Below are 16,584 nucleotides of genomic sequence, written 5' to 3' on the forward strand. Positions count from 1 at the left end.
AAAATTTCAATGTGAGAATTTCAGACAGCGTCGGGGGAACTCCGTGACCCGCTTTCAGAGAGGCCTCCATAATATTCTGGCGCGAACTGTTGTTGCCAGCGAGAAGTTTAGTCGAATTCGCTGTCCCGGTTACCAGGCACTGTTTGCGCAACCTGACGAATTCGGCCTTGCACAGAAGACGCGATGAAATAACGTCAATAATGACTACGTATATTTCCAACTGATTTAGTCTTCACGTAGCAGCTATGGGCACATTGTGGACATCCTCATTAGGCCGCAACCTTTTTATTTATTTATTTTTGCAATGTGCGATGCTATAATGCAGGTTTAGCTTTCAAATGAACATTGACTTTACTATGTAATGTGTTCAGGGGATCGTTGCTGTGCTGAAGTATTGTAGAAGGTTTTTGTAGAGGAATTAACCAGAAAGATTATTGACCAGAAACAAGTATTCTAGAGGAATTAACCAGAAACATGTCCGGTTGGTTACCCTAAGCTAGAGTAATAGGAAAGGGGAGTAGAAAGAAAAGAAAGAAAGGAGGGCAGGAAGAAGAAATGAGCATCTATAGGGACATGTTGGCGCACAAACAAGGCGCCGGCAACTGCTTAGCTCTGAGAGGGGTCGCAGATAGAACATACAGGCTCCAAAATTGCATATAAAATAGCGTTCTACCAGTAACACCGAAACACAACAAATACGCAGAACATACAATATACAAGTTGAATAACGCCATGACACTCCCATATGACGCTTTGAAAATACAAAACTGAGCCCTCTTATATGAAGTTCTGAAGTTACCAGGTGGCACATTAAATCATGTAGGTGAATTATCACGTACATACGGGACATAACAGTCAAGGCAACATAGTGATACGTTCATTGTCGACTAGCAAACTGCTCACGACACTTAGAGCCTTCCGGCATACGTGTTCCTCCATAAGCCACCACAGCGCTTTTTGAAATCTGTCGAGCGCTATCTTCCAAATACGAATGCGCCAGAGCATGCCAGTCCTTTTCTGTGTCTCGAGACGTATATTTCTACTCATTTATGACCTCGCGTTCTTTCATAATTTCATTCTCAGGCTGCCTTCTATTCACTGCATGGCTTTGTACTGTATGCGAACGCTGAATAACAATGTGAAGTGTAGAGACGGAAAAACAAGTGGTGCGTGAAAGTGCACGGAAGGAAGGAAGGAAAACGAGAGAGAGGAAAGACAGCAATGTTAACCAGTTTGGCATAACCGGCATGCTACCCTGCACCGGGGGTAGCCACTGTAACCGGGGGAAGGGATGGGGGAGGTTGAAAGAGGAGTAAAGAAAGAGAGGGGAACACACACGCACACACATAACTTCACTCGCAGAGCGGCAGTCTTATGCGGTATGCGGCATCATTAAGAGTTTACAGCCTCTCGTGCAAGTCTGTTGTCCTTAGGAATTTGAGCAATGCCTTGGTTGCTTGAATTCTCGATTACTTTTCAGGATGACATTGGAGAATTGTTTCTAGTGTCATCGTTCTGTTGGGAAGACGAGCGAGAGCGAATAAGAGAAATCGTCTCTGTGCAGCGTAGCGAGGACAGTCGCTGAAAATATGCTGCAAGGTCTCCTCGGTGCCGCCGGCGTCGCAAAGAGCGTTGTCGGCTATCCCTATTTGAAACGAATATGGAAATGCTGAGAAAATAGTGCAGGCGAGTACCATTCATCCCATTTCTTGTCTTGCTTTCTCTTTCTTTTATTTCTCCGGAAACTGCGCACTTCAAGTAGCTGAGAGGTGGGTCTTGGAAGATTGGTTCTCCGGTTCGCCGAATTGGTGTAGACGTATTTAAGAGTTAACGAAGACAGGACTTATAACACGAAGTGGACGAAACTGGCGCTAGCATTAGCTGGTACAGGTGTCGGCCGTTTACAAACCGCTGGATGTCGCTGTACACAGAAGTATTTTTATAGACGACATTGTACATGCCCAAGTAACTATTGCGCTAGCCTAGTGGGCCTAGGACAACGTAAGCGCTGCATTTTACGGTCGTCCTTAAAGCGCTGATAACGATTTGCCCCGTTAAATTCTCGAGATGCTGATGACGTGACTTTGCGGTCCATGCATAAAGATGTCTCAAGACAAGTTCAACAGCTTCAAGAAGTCCTTGATGTATTGCAAAACTACGCTCAGAGCGAAGGGTTGGACATTTCCGCCCAAAAATCAAGCTCTGTTGTGGTGGTAAACAAGGCAGGACGCAGAAAGATCACGCAGTGCCCTTTTCCGCATACTGGGTCTTGATATTCACCGGTCCTATAATGGTGCGCACTGGCTCCGCAAAGTCAGGGTTCCACAAAAACGCTTCATCTGATTCATCGCATTGCATCGAAAGCCGCTGGAGCTTGTACTGACGTGTATACCTTGACGGTTCGTACGGGCAGTTCTGAAGCCAAGAATCTTACACCAGACGCAATTTCAATGGTTGACTTTGGCACAGCTGGCACAGTTGGAGAATATTAACAGTGATGCAATGCGCGCAATAACGGCGTTACCTCGCATACCTTCAATGCCAAATTTACAGGACCATGCCCACCTCAATACGATTGTAGAGCTAACTTCACAAAGAGAAAAAGCCCGTGAAATTAAAAAAGCAACTTATTCCGGTTGTTGCTGCGTTGCATGCTCACTTTCAACGCGTCTCTCGCATTGAAAACCAGCGCGATCCAATGCCTCCCTGAGAATTCAACACCATCACATCTAATAAGCCAACGCAGTTACGACGCAGCGATACAAAAGGTATTATTGACGAACGCGCTATCATCGAAGCATCACGCGCTAATACCTGCAAAGTCCATACAGGTGCTGCTATCCTACAAGACGGCGGGAGGACATCATTCCTGAGTATTACGCACAATTTCATCAGTGGTCACCAACGCAATTTATCTACGGAAGCCAGTCCTTTAGCAATGGAACTTCAAGCCATCCATGACGCACTGCGAGATGCCACATCTAAGCTGCCTACAATCAAGCAATTTGACATATTCACTGATTCTTTAGTGGCTATCCAGGAACTCATGAGTTCACAAGGTGATGGAAATCTGCGAGACGATACACACCATGAATCGTAATACAGCTACTTGCGTTAGGGTACACTGGATTCAAGGCCATGCTGCGAGCCCTCACAATAGTGCTGCTGACCAGCAGGCACACTGCCCTCCTAATACAGATCTTCCATCCATTCCCCTTGCACTTAAACCCCTCAACTTACTCCGAGCCCGTAAAAATGTTCACCGGCAGGATAGACGCGCTATTATCTCTCCGTGTGTCTGCTCCTTCCCCTTCAACTTTCTAGGGTGGAGGAAGTCGTGCTTAGGAGGCTTCGGGCAGGGGTGGCCCTTACACCGGCTGTCATCTCAACATGGAACTGGTCGCATTTACCGCTGGGTGCTACGTGTCCGCACTGCTCTGTTCTAGTGATGCAAGCAGATGCATATATATCATCTTATATGCACACGCCAAGGGTTAAAGTCGGAACGCTCCCGTCACCTCCTGCAAGCCGGCCTTCGCTACAGTGATGCGACGAGTTATGACCGCTGGACAAATGACAACAGATTCCACGAGACACTGCTTCACTTCGTGTAAAACACGGGCCAGTAAAACTTGTTATGAGAGCAAAAGGTCTCGCGGTCACTGAGACCACCACCCCCCATAAAAAAAAAAAAAAATCCGGCAGATTCCACGCATTATGGGAATCAATTTCGTTCGAAGCAGTCAGCGAGTAGAATTTATTTTCTTCCCTAGTTAAGGTTCTCGGCAATTCACGCAAAACAAAGCGATACTCATGCCTCTTTAATACTAATGTGCGACAAATTATTTTACGTAGGGATCTCGCAAGAAAAATTGTTTCTTTCGTTTTCTTTGCAAGGATATGAACTACGGTTGCTAAGCAGGAAGAAAAAAAAAAAACGTCTCACCTGTTAAATAAGTCCTTTCGCCATTTTTGTTTATATTCACGGTGGCATTGACACACATCTCTTCAGGTAACTAAAGTGACGTAATGCCAATACTGACGAAATATACAGATGTGACAACTTCTGTTCTTCGTTCCTTTTTTTCTTTTCTTTTTTTTAGGAGGCGACTACTCAAGTTAACTAAGACCTTACTTTGAGCAAAATAAAGATCAGCAGTCGAGCTCGCAAACCTTCTTGTACGTGAAATCATTTTGAAGAGGTTTCGCATCAAGTACGTCCAACATCATAACTGGCTGAAGCTTCTTACGAACAATTCTAACGAACGAGAATTTCGTTAACACAGGGCAAAAAGAGAGGACAGCAACATTAATTGCATAAGACACGCATAAGACATGCATGTTATCATGAATGCCGAAACACATAAATGGGCAAGAAACGAAGCAGGCAGGTCAGTATCGAATCATCACATGGTAAAGTATACGCCCACTCACCACAGTTAACGCCGCCCTAATCCAACAGGCTTGCCGCGATCGGGACGGTCCTGGCGCTGAATGCGGAGTGGCGAAACGAGAACCGCAGAAACATGTTTTGGCGTGGCCGCCGGCAGACGGCAGGTGCCGCCACGGGCGGGCGCGGTGCTCTCTTCATCCCCCACAGTCTCCTTTTTCTTGCTCCCTCTCTTCCTCGCGGATCACTTTCTTCACTTATTTCTTTTTCTTTGCGCCGTGTTCTTCCCCAACGGGAGCTTTTCCGAATGCACGACAAACGGGCAATCCTCCTCAGCCTCTGGTTCAGAGCAGCTATTTTCAATATGGCGGATTTAAAACAAGACAACAAGAAAGAAGCGGCGGTTCTTTCAGTGGGGCGCACGCCATTTCTTGAGCCGTAGGAGATGTCGGGGGGGGGGGGGGGGGGTGTCTTTTAATGGCCGCGGCATCTTTTCTTGCCCCTATTCAAGGTCTCGCGCGAAAGATCAGGCAACTAGCGGCTATTACGACGTTGAGAAGAAGGACGTTTATTTCTTTATTTTTTTTTACAGTGATCGATGGTTAGGCGACCCCCCTTTATTCCGCTGTCCCTTCAATGGTGTCCGTTGGCAGTAAACCGCGTCGTGACACGCCCTGAAGGCTTGATGCGCTGGACAAGTACATAAACTACAAAAAAACTAATAACCTAAGCGCGTGTTTTCAACAACATTTCTAGGCTCGACAGATAATCGCCGGGTTATATACGGAAGCGAAAGACGCGCTGCCGAGCGAGACGCGGGAGTTTAATGCCATTAAGCGTCTAGCACCCTAACTTTGTAAAGGCCTTTATGGAAATTGGCTGACACGCACACACTTCAGCGAGTAAGCATCTCGACGGCGATGGCTGCAATAAACACTTCATCTTGTCACGTGGTCGTGACGTTGACGAAGGCACGTCGGCGTGTTCTAGACTAAACTTAATATTTGGGCGAACTTCTGCCCGGAAAATGAAAATACATGGTATAAAAGCAATTCCCTCTGCACACTGATAGCGGCGAACAGAGCGTCGGCCGTCGGTAAACTGATCTGTGGTTGGGCGCGCCGGCATTTATACACGTGGCATCGAACATTCGAGTCTTATCGCTGGTGGCAGCGCTAGTTCCAGAATAAGCTCAACTGTTCGCCTTTGCGCACTCAAGCTTATTGGAAGATTCTAAAATAACCTGCACGCTTCCCAGACACTCGGGAGCGGTTTACGAAAGGCAGTGGCTATACGTGTAACGAACCGGTCACATAGTAATACAAAAATGAGCGCGCGTGGCAATATTAGTTTTAGAATTCTTACACATTTGGAATTATAATCACGAGTTCAAGAAGAGCCATTAAAAGGTATTTAGACCTACTTCTGGTAGAAATATAGTTTAGTTCAGTTGAACTGCCTCTCTTTCAGTTGCAACCCTAAGTGGTAGCATTAAGAGCCTTTTGACGGATAATTTAAGTTGCGCAAGCTTACTACGACGCAAGTGCCGCCATACATTGTAATTAAATTATGTCTTTGCGACGCCATGCGAATGACAATAACTATCAACACATCAAACGATTAATGCCATGAATTTGTTTTCTCGTGCCCGTGCACCACTTTGGTGCTGAAGCATAGAAATAAACCGAATGGCACAAGCGTTAAGATAGTGATGGGCCTAATGATGAATGGAGAAACGCAGAGTCCGCGTTGAGCTGTACCATTACGGTTACCAGTGTAAAAAGCTGTGCAGGAAAAAAAAAAACCTTGAAAAAAAAACAAATAAAGACATTATGCTAACTATTCATCTGATATATTAAGCTCCAGCTTTCAGGCAAGGTATCTCGTTCTGAGGAGATGCTTCTCTTCGAGGCATATCAGCTTAACACGTGACAAACTTAACATATGACAAAGCAAGGGACGTAGCTCATCAATGATAGTGCGCGAATACCGACGCACATTTTCAAAGCGTGAAGTCGTATAACGCGGGTATTCCATGTTTCGCAATAACGAAAAACTACAAACAAACATGCTATCTGAAAAACCATCGTACGTTGTACCAGCATTTGTACACTAAATGGCGAGACGAACGCCGCTCTACTTCAGCCATACCATCTTCAGAGAGTCATGGGAGGGAGACGTGACTCTCCAAAGTGTATGATTAAATAAAGAGTTAAACATTCGGCAAGCCATAACTCACCAAAGAGACTAACAGGTGCTTTCCAGGGAGTGTACTGCGCTCAGTGTACTGCGCTGGCGAAGACTTGGTAGCCGTTTTGGATAGTGCGAGAAACGCACGTTGCCGATTTTGCTAGTTTTATGCAAGCACTTCTTTCTCCCTACACTAGACATATAATGCTGGCGGAAAAGTAATACGTGACTGGTCACTTCGTATCGACGCCAGCTCCCTTTGCGGCTTCGGTCAGGGTTGGTCTCTTCCGTCACCGCCGCGCATAACTGTACTCGGAGCATGTTGCACGGCGACATCGTTCTTCACACCCCAGCAGCGCACGACGCTGCATTAGTGTCGCGTTTCTGCACCCAGCGTGCTTCCTTTTATGGGAGTAAGCAGTGAGAAAAGCAAGACGATGCACACAGGGAGGAATGATAAGAACAAGAGCTGACTTTCAACTAAGCTTTTTTAATCAGAAGTAAAACATATATACATCACCCCGCCGAACGGTGCATGCGCAAAGAAACATTTCAGACCCTTTTTTCGCTAAAAACCTAAGCACACCCATGGCACATACTTCATGTTATCCCGAGATACGAGATTTCCTTATGATGTAGTGTCACCGACGCCTGACTGACACATGCTTGCGACAGTTTGGAGATGTGTGAGACCTCAACAAGCTCACGGGCCTTTTGCCTTCTGTGTTTGTACAAATGGATGTGGAAGCAACAACACAGGAGTACACCCACACTGGCGGCAATGCTACGATAAATGCGAACTTGCCGGGCCTTTCAAAGAATTCTAATGTTCCCCTAATCGCACATTAAGGCACCGCCCCGTCTGCCCCACACATACGCGGTTACATGGACAGAGGAATTGAATAAACAACGCTGGAACAGCAACTGTCATTCCTCCCTATGTGCGTCATCTTGCTTTTCGCGCTGCTTACTTCCATGGATTCATACCAACTGGCCCAGCTATCTACACTTCCTGTTTTCTTTTACCTTGAACCGCGGAAGGAATAGAAAAATGGAGCCGTCCTTATAGGCCGTTCCCGGAGGCAGTGCTTAGGGAACTTAAGGTAGGGAACTGTTTTCTTCGTGCACACACCCGACACTGTTTACAATCTACCGCGTCTTATCATACCTACTACGCCAACGGTATACATCAAAACGACACTACGAAAGCGACGGCATCATCCACCCAACGCAGCCGGCCCCCATTACGAAGCGACGCAATGCAAACGAGAACAATGCGTATCCAGTGTCGGACGAATCACGCGTGTAAGCGGATCTAATGCTCGTAACGTGTCTCGCCTTGCATCCTCGCCCATGAACCAAGATCTGGCGCTAGAGTCCCGAGTGCGGGAACACGGGATCATTATTCAAGTTCCTAGCGAGAGAACCTTTCGTCGCTGCCGATGCTTAGCGCGACAGTGCAAACCGATTCGTGTTGCCAACGAAAGCCCGGAATAACGAGAACATGCACCCTTTCGCACAATGGAGCCACGCTGAAGACACGCGGTGGCGACAGAACTGAGGCGAATACCGTGTTTTGTGAGCCACGCGTGTAATGCGACACTAACTTGCACCGATTGTGTAGCCTGTGCCAGAGACGACGTCCACGTGTCAGTCCCCCTCCTCCTCCCAAATTGAAGGATTGCAGCCACGAACTGGACGCGCAGTTCACGACAGTCTTCGCGCTGTCTGGCTGCGTGGACTTTCGAATGAACCTTATCTCTTTCACTAATCACCTCGCTGTGTAAATGTATAATTCCCTAAACTGATGTGTTGGCTCAAATGTTGAATGTATACAGTTAACTTCGTTTTTTGTTTCACTCAGTGACTTGGTCCGAAAGAGGAATTCAGTTCGATTTTCATTAGTGAGCTCTGTTTACGTTTGGCAGGACGTTTTATATAATCATATGCTCGACATCACTATCGCTCTATGTCATTACAGTGCACAAAAACTTGTTGACAGGGACGGACAGAGAGGGCATACGAAGCGCTGACTGAAACTGGTTCGGACATGCATAACTAACTAGCCCAACAGATAGTCCTGAGCAAGATCACTATTGGATAAGGTCTGCTATTCTTCTACATTCCTTTATTGTTGATCATTTGTAATATAAACTGCACATATCAGTAATTTGATCATATCCGCCCGGAACGGACATTTGAGCATGTCGCCGGCCGAATCTCTCGAGAATTAATTAAAAAGTGACATCCATCATTACGAATTTAAGCGCGAAACCTTTTTGGTAATACTCCACTATAATTTACCTGTCGAATATATACGCGCCAAAGTAACCAAAGAGTATCAAAAACGCACCAAAGAGCTTGTTGGTGTGTTTGCTTGAGCCGTTGAGCGTTTGCTCTTTACTGTGCTTGTCTTGTTTATTCGGTTGTTTGTATGAAGTTATCTATCCTTGCAATGAACTGTAAGCCCAAGAGACAAGGAGTAGCGGACACCACACACGACGCCAAGATCTCCAACAAACACATTTCATAATTAAAAAGAAACTACCATGAACGAGAAAACAATGGCAGAAAATGGGGACGTTAACCAGAAAAACCTCTGATTGGCTGCTCTTGACCTGAACTCCCGGTAAATGGAACAGCAGGGAGGGTATAGACATGCACGTCTATCAGAATGAACCTTACTTTAGTTTCTCCTCCACCGATAAATTCGCTTATTTAAATTCACTTAGCAGAACGTATATTTTCCTGCAAATTACCAGTCTGCGTACAAATGCTTGTCCGTGCACTTTGACGGTACATTGATGTGAGTACTCTACAGTACTCACAATCTAGTCTCCTACGCCTCTGGTGCTATATTTGCTAGTCATATGTCGCTAAGCATATTGTAATAAATGTTTATAACTACAGTGCTAAGAGTAAAAATGGACGCTTCGGTAACCAGTCGGAGGAAAACAGGTCTGTCCAGTGTTCAGTGATAACTTCTTTCATTCTCCATGTTTAGAGATGGCGCTTCAGGGGAAGGGAAGTTGCGACAGCCGATTTTACACGCATTTTGTAAAGGATTCTTCGCTAATCAATCCCTTCATACCTACACAGCACATATGCAAGCATGGTGTATCAGTGTTCAAAATAAAGCTTGCTTTAGCAAAGCTGGTTCATTGCCATCTGATGAGACATCTGCACAACTATGTTTCTAAAGTCCATAAATTGAAAGTTAAAGAAATGTCGCCAGTTTAGTGAGCAAAGTAAGAATGAACCAAGGGACAAATGCATTACAAAGTTCCTGGATCTAGTTTTGGTTCCGGACAAATTCGCTCCAGAAAGTTCAAATGAGACTAAGAAGACCTTAGTAAAAAGACGTATAGTTAAACTTCGCAATGTAACCAATATAGCTTCAGAACTGTTCACTGTGGGTCAAATTATTAAGCTAAGTAAGGTAATCTCTCTTACATTCTTGTCGGAAAGTAACCCCTGCTTCCAGCGACAGACATCTCAGAGTTCTCTCAGCTAAGCTAGTCGCCGACTTATAAATAGACTTCCGCCTTGGAGATAGCCTCAGAGACACCCGTTTGCCCAATATGGCCGTACAGTTGACGCCGGCTGAAGAGCATAGTCTGTTATATACGCTTACACTGTCACTTTTTCCTGACGGAACAACAAAGAAAAATGGTCGACTTGCAACTGCGTAAACGTTTTTTCTTGCATCTTTTTTGCGTCATAATATATGTGCAGTGAAGCAAACAACAACCGCCGCAGCAGAACTGCCTCACCACCTACAACTCCCGCTGAAGCATTGCGCCGTAAGCCGAGATATTATCATTATTGTTTGATATGCGTGCACAAATACACAAGGACACAGAGGAAACAGGGGGAGAGCAGGCTGACAACCGCCGCATGGAGGGGCACAACGCCTCCCTACTCTATCTGAAGGAGGGAAGAGATGAAGGAAAGAGAGATAGGAGGAGAGAAAGGGGGAATAAAGATAGGGAAAGCCTACGACCGGATGCCGCGCTCCACCCTGGAATGCGGAGCACCATCCAGGGACTGTCCAGGAAGTGTAAACAGTGACTGTCCAGGAACCGTAAAAAAGCTACCGGAAGTGTTTCGGCCAGTCGGTCCAGCAGTGTCAGAAAAAACGGATGACGGGATGCTTGTGTATGCGGCATAGACAATCTCGGTCGCATCTTCCGCGCGAGCAATCCATCATCTCATGCTGATGCGGTACAGCTTGCTCTCACTCCACGAAAGTACGTGCCACGATGGCGAGGCCCTCACTCACTGCATCGCCTCTTCCGTATCCCGGAGAGTGCGAGTATCTTGCGCATCAACGCGCCACCGAAAAAAAATGCGTGACTTACGCAACTATTGATGCGTAAGTTAGCACCACGAAAGTGAACTCATCAAAGCAAACTAGGCGTTGCGTTTGTGGGCGCATCTTAATGGGACTAACTAACTAACTAACTAACTAACTAACTAACTAACTAACTAACTAACTAACTAACTAACTAACTAACTAACTAACTAACTAACTAACTAACTAACTAACTAACTAACTAACTAACTAACTAACTAACTAACTAACTAACTAACTAACTAACTAACTAACTAACTAACTAACTAACTAACTAACTAACTAACTAACTAACTAACTAACTAACTAACTAACTAACTAACTAACTAACTAACTAACTAACTAGCATGAATTGCCATGGTGTTATTCTCATGTCATAGCTTTTCTAAAGCATGTCAGCACTTTTTGTTTCTTTCGCGTAGAAACGGCAAAACAAGGAAGGAACACGGCTGAGCGTCGCCATCCTTTGTGTTTAGAGCTACGCGCAAATGTTTCCAAACAACAAGTCGAATGTAAAGGGTTTCTTCAAAACTTTCAATAATTTTTGCAACGTATATTCCTGGAACACAGGCAGAGAGAGAGAGAGAGAAGTTCATACGCGTCATCGCCATCGTTATAGCAAACGGGTACGAAAAGGAAGTTTTCGCGAACAAGGAAATTGATCAAGTGAGAAATAGACGACGTTGTTTCTCGATGACGAACAGAAAGGCAAGAATGAAAACGATATTCGTTAATAAAAAGGCGGAGGGGAGGCACGGTGGGGCGTCGTTCGATAAAAAACTGAAGAAATGTCACTTTTTCTGGCGTGCGAAACTTTCCCGTGATGTGGCGAAACATCCACGCTGCATGGTCAGGGCAATAATATCAAGATATTGTTTGTTTGTTGTTTGTTTGTTTGTTTGTTTGTTTGTCTGTTTGTTTGTTTGTTTGTTTGTTTGTTTCTTTGAACGACTTGCGTGCTCTGCCGTTCTCGGCAAATCGCCGTTGAGCACAGGAAGAGAAAACGCCATTTGTTGAGACGCTTATGTGCTGAAACGTATACACTCCAACAAGAAGCCGCATCATTAAACAACAAACAAACAAAACGAAAGTTTTCCTGCACCCTCCGACAAGTCCTGCCCTTGATCGTAACAATGTTAAGTGTGTTAGTTATCACCGTGAAAATACGTCGTGTAATTGAATTCAATTTGAACATACGCACCAAGTTACTCGAAAGAGAACAGTCTGGCCAGCACTAAGTGTTTCACTTATTTTTCAAGTTTCTTCGTCTTGCCCTTTGACGTATATTATCATTTTCCAAGTATGTTGCACAAGCAATACTTGTGTCTTATATTCTCATACATAATTACCACTTGCACAACTCCGCGCTCCTAACGCGTACAAAGCGCTGTGGATGTCTCTATACGTTCATCCCTCGTTTTACGCGCCGTTGTAAGACGGAATTTACGAGGTTTTTCGTTGTTGGCAGTGGAATGGTCAGCTGTGCTATAAGTCTGACGAAGAGATATTTCAGCGCATTCCGCGCTCACGTTCTCGCCGGTTACAGTGCACAGGCGATCTCTCGCAAGTGCGGTAAGTCGCCTCGATCACAAACGAACCTGGAATGTCCGCCTCGTAAACTTGGAATGTCAGTTTCGCAGGGCTACGAAAACAGCGCCACAGTGAAAAACAACAGGCCCCTGCACAGGCAGTGTCAGCCTGTATTGCTTGTTATATCGCCGCACGAGATTCACTTCTGTGTGCTGTGATAGCGAGCGATGATCGTAACCAACGGGGATCGTGTGTTAGCAGTCTCTGTGTCTCTGTGTATTTTAGTTTTTTTTTTTTTCATCTCGCTGGGCCTCGTGCTCCAGTGTAGCGTTATAAACCGGACATTCCGTTCTGGTTAACTATACTGCCTTCTTCATTTCGCTTCTTTTTTTCTTTGTCTCTTTCAAAAGTGTTTGAAAAGGAGTGGGAAAAACATGCCATAACGTACGGTCGATGTTGTCACACTGCTATCGTTGCTTGGACTAACAATGGCAGAGAAATGGCGGCTGACATTTGACATTTATTCTCATCCTCCGAAAGCTAACAGTAAGCTCAGAGTCTATAGCGGGCTCTAGCGTCTGTCGGGAAAGAGTTTCTTTACAACTCTTTTGTCGCTTGTTTATCCACGACTTGACGTGGCGTTAAGCAGTCGCTGTCTCCGGGCAGCGTCATGGCGTCTCCTTGTTTAGCTCGGTTATGGGAATATTGTTCTCGGAAACAAAGAGTCCGGACACCGTGGAGACATGAAAAACGAGCGTGAAAGCGGAGCCAACGTTGGCGACGTGCTTTGTTGCTTCGTTCATAGCCGCATGCATAAATAATAGAACTGGAGGGAAGACAAACAGGCCGGCGTTAATAGCCATGCGGTGCGGATGTCGGCGTATTTGATTTGATATTCATCGCTAGGCGTTGTCTACGCTATCGCGTATTAGTATTGTTTGACATCGATCTGAGGCCGGGTAGCATCTGCTGATTATTCTTTCTCCCTTCTCTCACCGAGTATTGATGAGAAAGCGCTAAGCGAGTCGAAACAAAGTAGAACGCGTCACACGTGTAACGGCGTGTAGTGAAATACTGAAGGCCGTAGCGTCGTGTAGTCGTGTTGTGTTGACGTGAAATGTCACGACGTCGATAAATCTATGTTACCTTCAGAACGTAATGTGTGGAGAAAATCAATCAATCAATCAATCAATCAATCAATCAATCAATCAATCAATCAATCAATCAATCAATCAATCAATCAATCAATCAATCAATCAATCAATGAACTTACCCCTTCAAAGAGCGGTTGACGTGAGAAAAAGCTCTAGAGGTCTTGACTATAGGCTTTCCAGACTATTAAAAAAACTAGCACGCAGTTTTTATTCTGAAGCAGTAGTAGCAGTACTATTTTAACTTTTCAAATCATTTCGGGCGAGTCCGCCGCGATGGTGTAGCAGTTACGGTGCTCGGCTGCTGACCCGAAGGTTGCTGGTTCGATCCCTGCCGCGACGGTGGCATTTGGATAGAGGCGAAATGCTGGAGGCCCGTGTACTGTGCAATGTCAGTGCAAGTTAAATAACACCAGACGGTCAAAATTTCCGGAGCCCTCCACTACGGCGTGCCTCATAATCATATCGTGGTGTTGGCACGTAAAACCGCAGATATCATTATTATTATTAAACCATTTTGGTCGTCTTGAAGTGAAGGTGCAACGGCAAACTGGAGTTGCCTGAGGAGAAGGAAAGCAGATTGTGAATTTGTTGAAGGCAAATACAGCCGATAATGCATAGCGGTTTGTTCACCTCCCATTCCGGGAACTATTTTCTTGCGTTGGAGCCTAGTACTCTATACAACACACGTCTAATATAGAGCAGTAATGTAACCGCCACGTCCCTAAAGATATGTGATTCCAACTTTTTTTTTCTTCTTTGTGTTACGCTTACTCGTCGCGCAATATAGTTGAGGCATGCGCTTGCACGCTACGCAATCGTCACTTGCTTTTGCGCAATTGTCCCGCATATTCGCGTAGAGTACGCTAATCCTTGCGAAACCATAAATGAGAGTTTATCGGGGGGCGTTGCTACCAGACTTCTGAGGTCAGCAAACCCCAGAAGTCTACATTATTTGCTCCCTGCGCGCCTGCTTGCGCGAGATAACGCATGTTGCTTATCGGGGAGAATGCGGGTATCGACCCGAATATAGCTGTCGGCGCCGTAAACAACTAGACGTGCATTCCAGCGCATTACGGCGTTCTTAGACTAGCTTTCGGGCGAGAAACACTAACTATGTTCTTTATTGAGCGCTAACCTCATGATCATATCATGGCACGGGCTCGTAAAACCCCAGAATTATTAAGCTCTGTTCGCATTGCGTTAGAAGGAGCCGTTGTTCGGTGGTGCAAGGGGCAAGGGCTAGTTTGGCATGAAACACCTCTTAGGCATGGTCATAATAACGTAAGACGAGTTTTAAATTAATCCCTCTTGAGGGGCACAACGATGGGCTTGCTGAGCAATAACACATGGGAGCATCCGAAGCAACATGTAAATGACACAAGCTGTCACATGAAAGCAGCAGATGCTAGAATGTGAGTTATGTTGCCGTACTGGTAGGACAAATGCCTGTCATTGAGCTCCTGATTGAATGCGAGCAGCTTTTGGCTAATCCTTATCCTGATTAGAGCACACAAGTTTGGATGTCATATTCACAGCTGACGCCTCCTGGAATAGCAAGAACAAGACATTTTTTAAGTTGTGTTGCTCCACAATTTTATTGTTTCTGTCACTCTGTCTCTTTAAAACATTGCAGGCTTTTTTTTATGAACTGTTTCACAGGAAGCTGTCAGTGAAGATGTGATAGGCCAGAAAACTAAAATAAGTCGTGCTAATTCCAGTGCTAAGGAGGAAAAAGGGAATGAGAAGAGAAATTTACGGCAAACACGGATGAGTGCAGTTAGGATATCGTATTAGCGCACGAATAAAGGAAATGACTGACTTCTTCATCGTAAGCGGAACTTCAAGGAAGGAACGCGCAACGGGCATTTGCTGGGTCCGAACAGCACCTCCAGTGGAGGTCGCCGAAATCGAAACTGGTGGCCCTTGGTCTCCGAAATTGTCCTGCAGTGCGTCGGTAGACAATCTCTGAGGCCCACATTAGCAACTTTCTTTGGGGGAAACATTTGCAAGTTTGTGACACGAGATGTCGCTTGGTCTGCACCAGACGTCGCATTTTCGCCGCTCAAAATCATGGCGCGTGCCTTGTCAACACCGGCGCGCATGGGCAGACTGCCTACCCGGAAAAGGTACACTGATCAAGCAGACACCAGACGCGTGTTTACACACAGAAGAAATTGCGATGGATATTGTATGCAGGGTTATGATATTCTGCAGACGAGAAAAAAAAAAAAACTACTCTGAAAAGTGCAACAGAAATGCATGGTCCCAATATCATATTTCCTCCTTCTCTCCCCTTATCTTTCTTTCCTCTATCCCTTCCCCTCCCCCGAAAGAGTATACAGGCGTTGTGCCCCTCTAGGCGGCAGTTATCAGCCTGCTCTCTCCCTATATCCTCTGAGTCCTTGCGAATTTCTGTATGCATATCGTATAATAATAAATAATGAACACCAATATGAGGCGCAAGGCACCTCAACAAACGCAGTTTCTTTCGAATGTCACCGAGTCATGAAACACCGGCAACTCGAAGAAAAAAAAAAAGTAAGAACTGACTGGAAACGCAAACGAGGAGCGGAGCATAGTTCAAGCAAGATTGAGTGCTTCGAGTTTGTACGGACGCTGAAACGCCGAGCTAATTCAAAGGGACCGCCCCGGGTACGGTGTCAACACTGCCCGTAGAAAGCACAAGCATGCTGGTGGTGAAAGGTGCTCGCGGAGGGTTATCTGTCAGCGGGAGTGAGGGGAGTCCTGAAAAAAGAAAAGAAAGAAGTTCATGTGCGACGGAGAAAAATGAGTAAACCTGACTGTTGAACGAAAGTTCAAACGAGTCCTTCAAGGCCCCAAATGTTCGAAAGAGAAAGAAAGGAAAGGGAAGAAGAAAGACCTTGAATACCGCGCGCACTCTCAATGACACGGACTTGAAGGACAGGGATAGTGCGGATAGAGCTTTTGCGGGGCGGACGTCAAAA

At 45.6% G+C, this 16,584-nt stretch overlaps 1 protein-coding gene across 1 annotated transcript in view; it reads right to left on the reverse strand.

Moving 5' to 3' along the window:
* The window catches only part of LOC119385109 (arg8-vasotocin receptor-like), a 94,077-nt gene extending 89,627 nt beyond the window's left edge, over positions 1-4,450 (reverse strand). The window contains exon 1 of the mRNA XM_037652645.2: positions 4,435-4,450. The gene's annotated coding sequence lies outside the window, so the exon portion shown is untranslated. The remainder of the gene's footprint in view (positions 1-4,434) is intronic.
* Positions 4,451-16,584: the final 12,134 nt, after the last annotated feature.

This window comes from Rhipicephalus sanguineus, chromosome 3, assembly GCF_013339695.2.
Source record: "Rhipicephalus sanguineus isolate Rsan-2018 chromosome 3, BIME_Rsan_1.4, whole genome shotgun sequence".
Taxonomy (NCBI): Eukaryota; Metazoa; Arthropoda; class Arachnida; order Ixodida; family Ixodidae; genus Rhipicephalus; species Rhipicephalus sanguineus.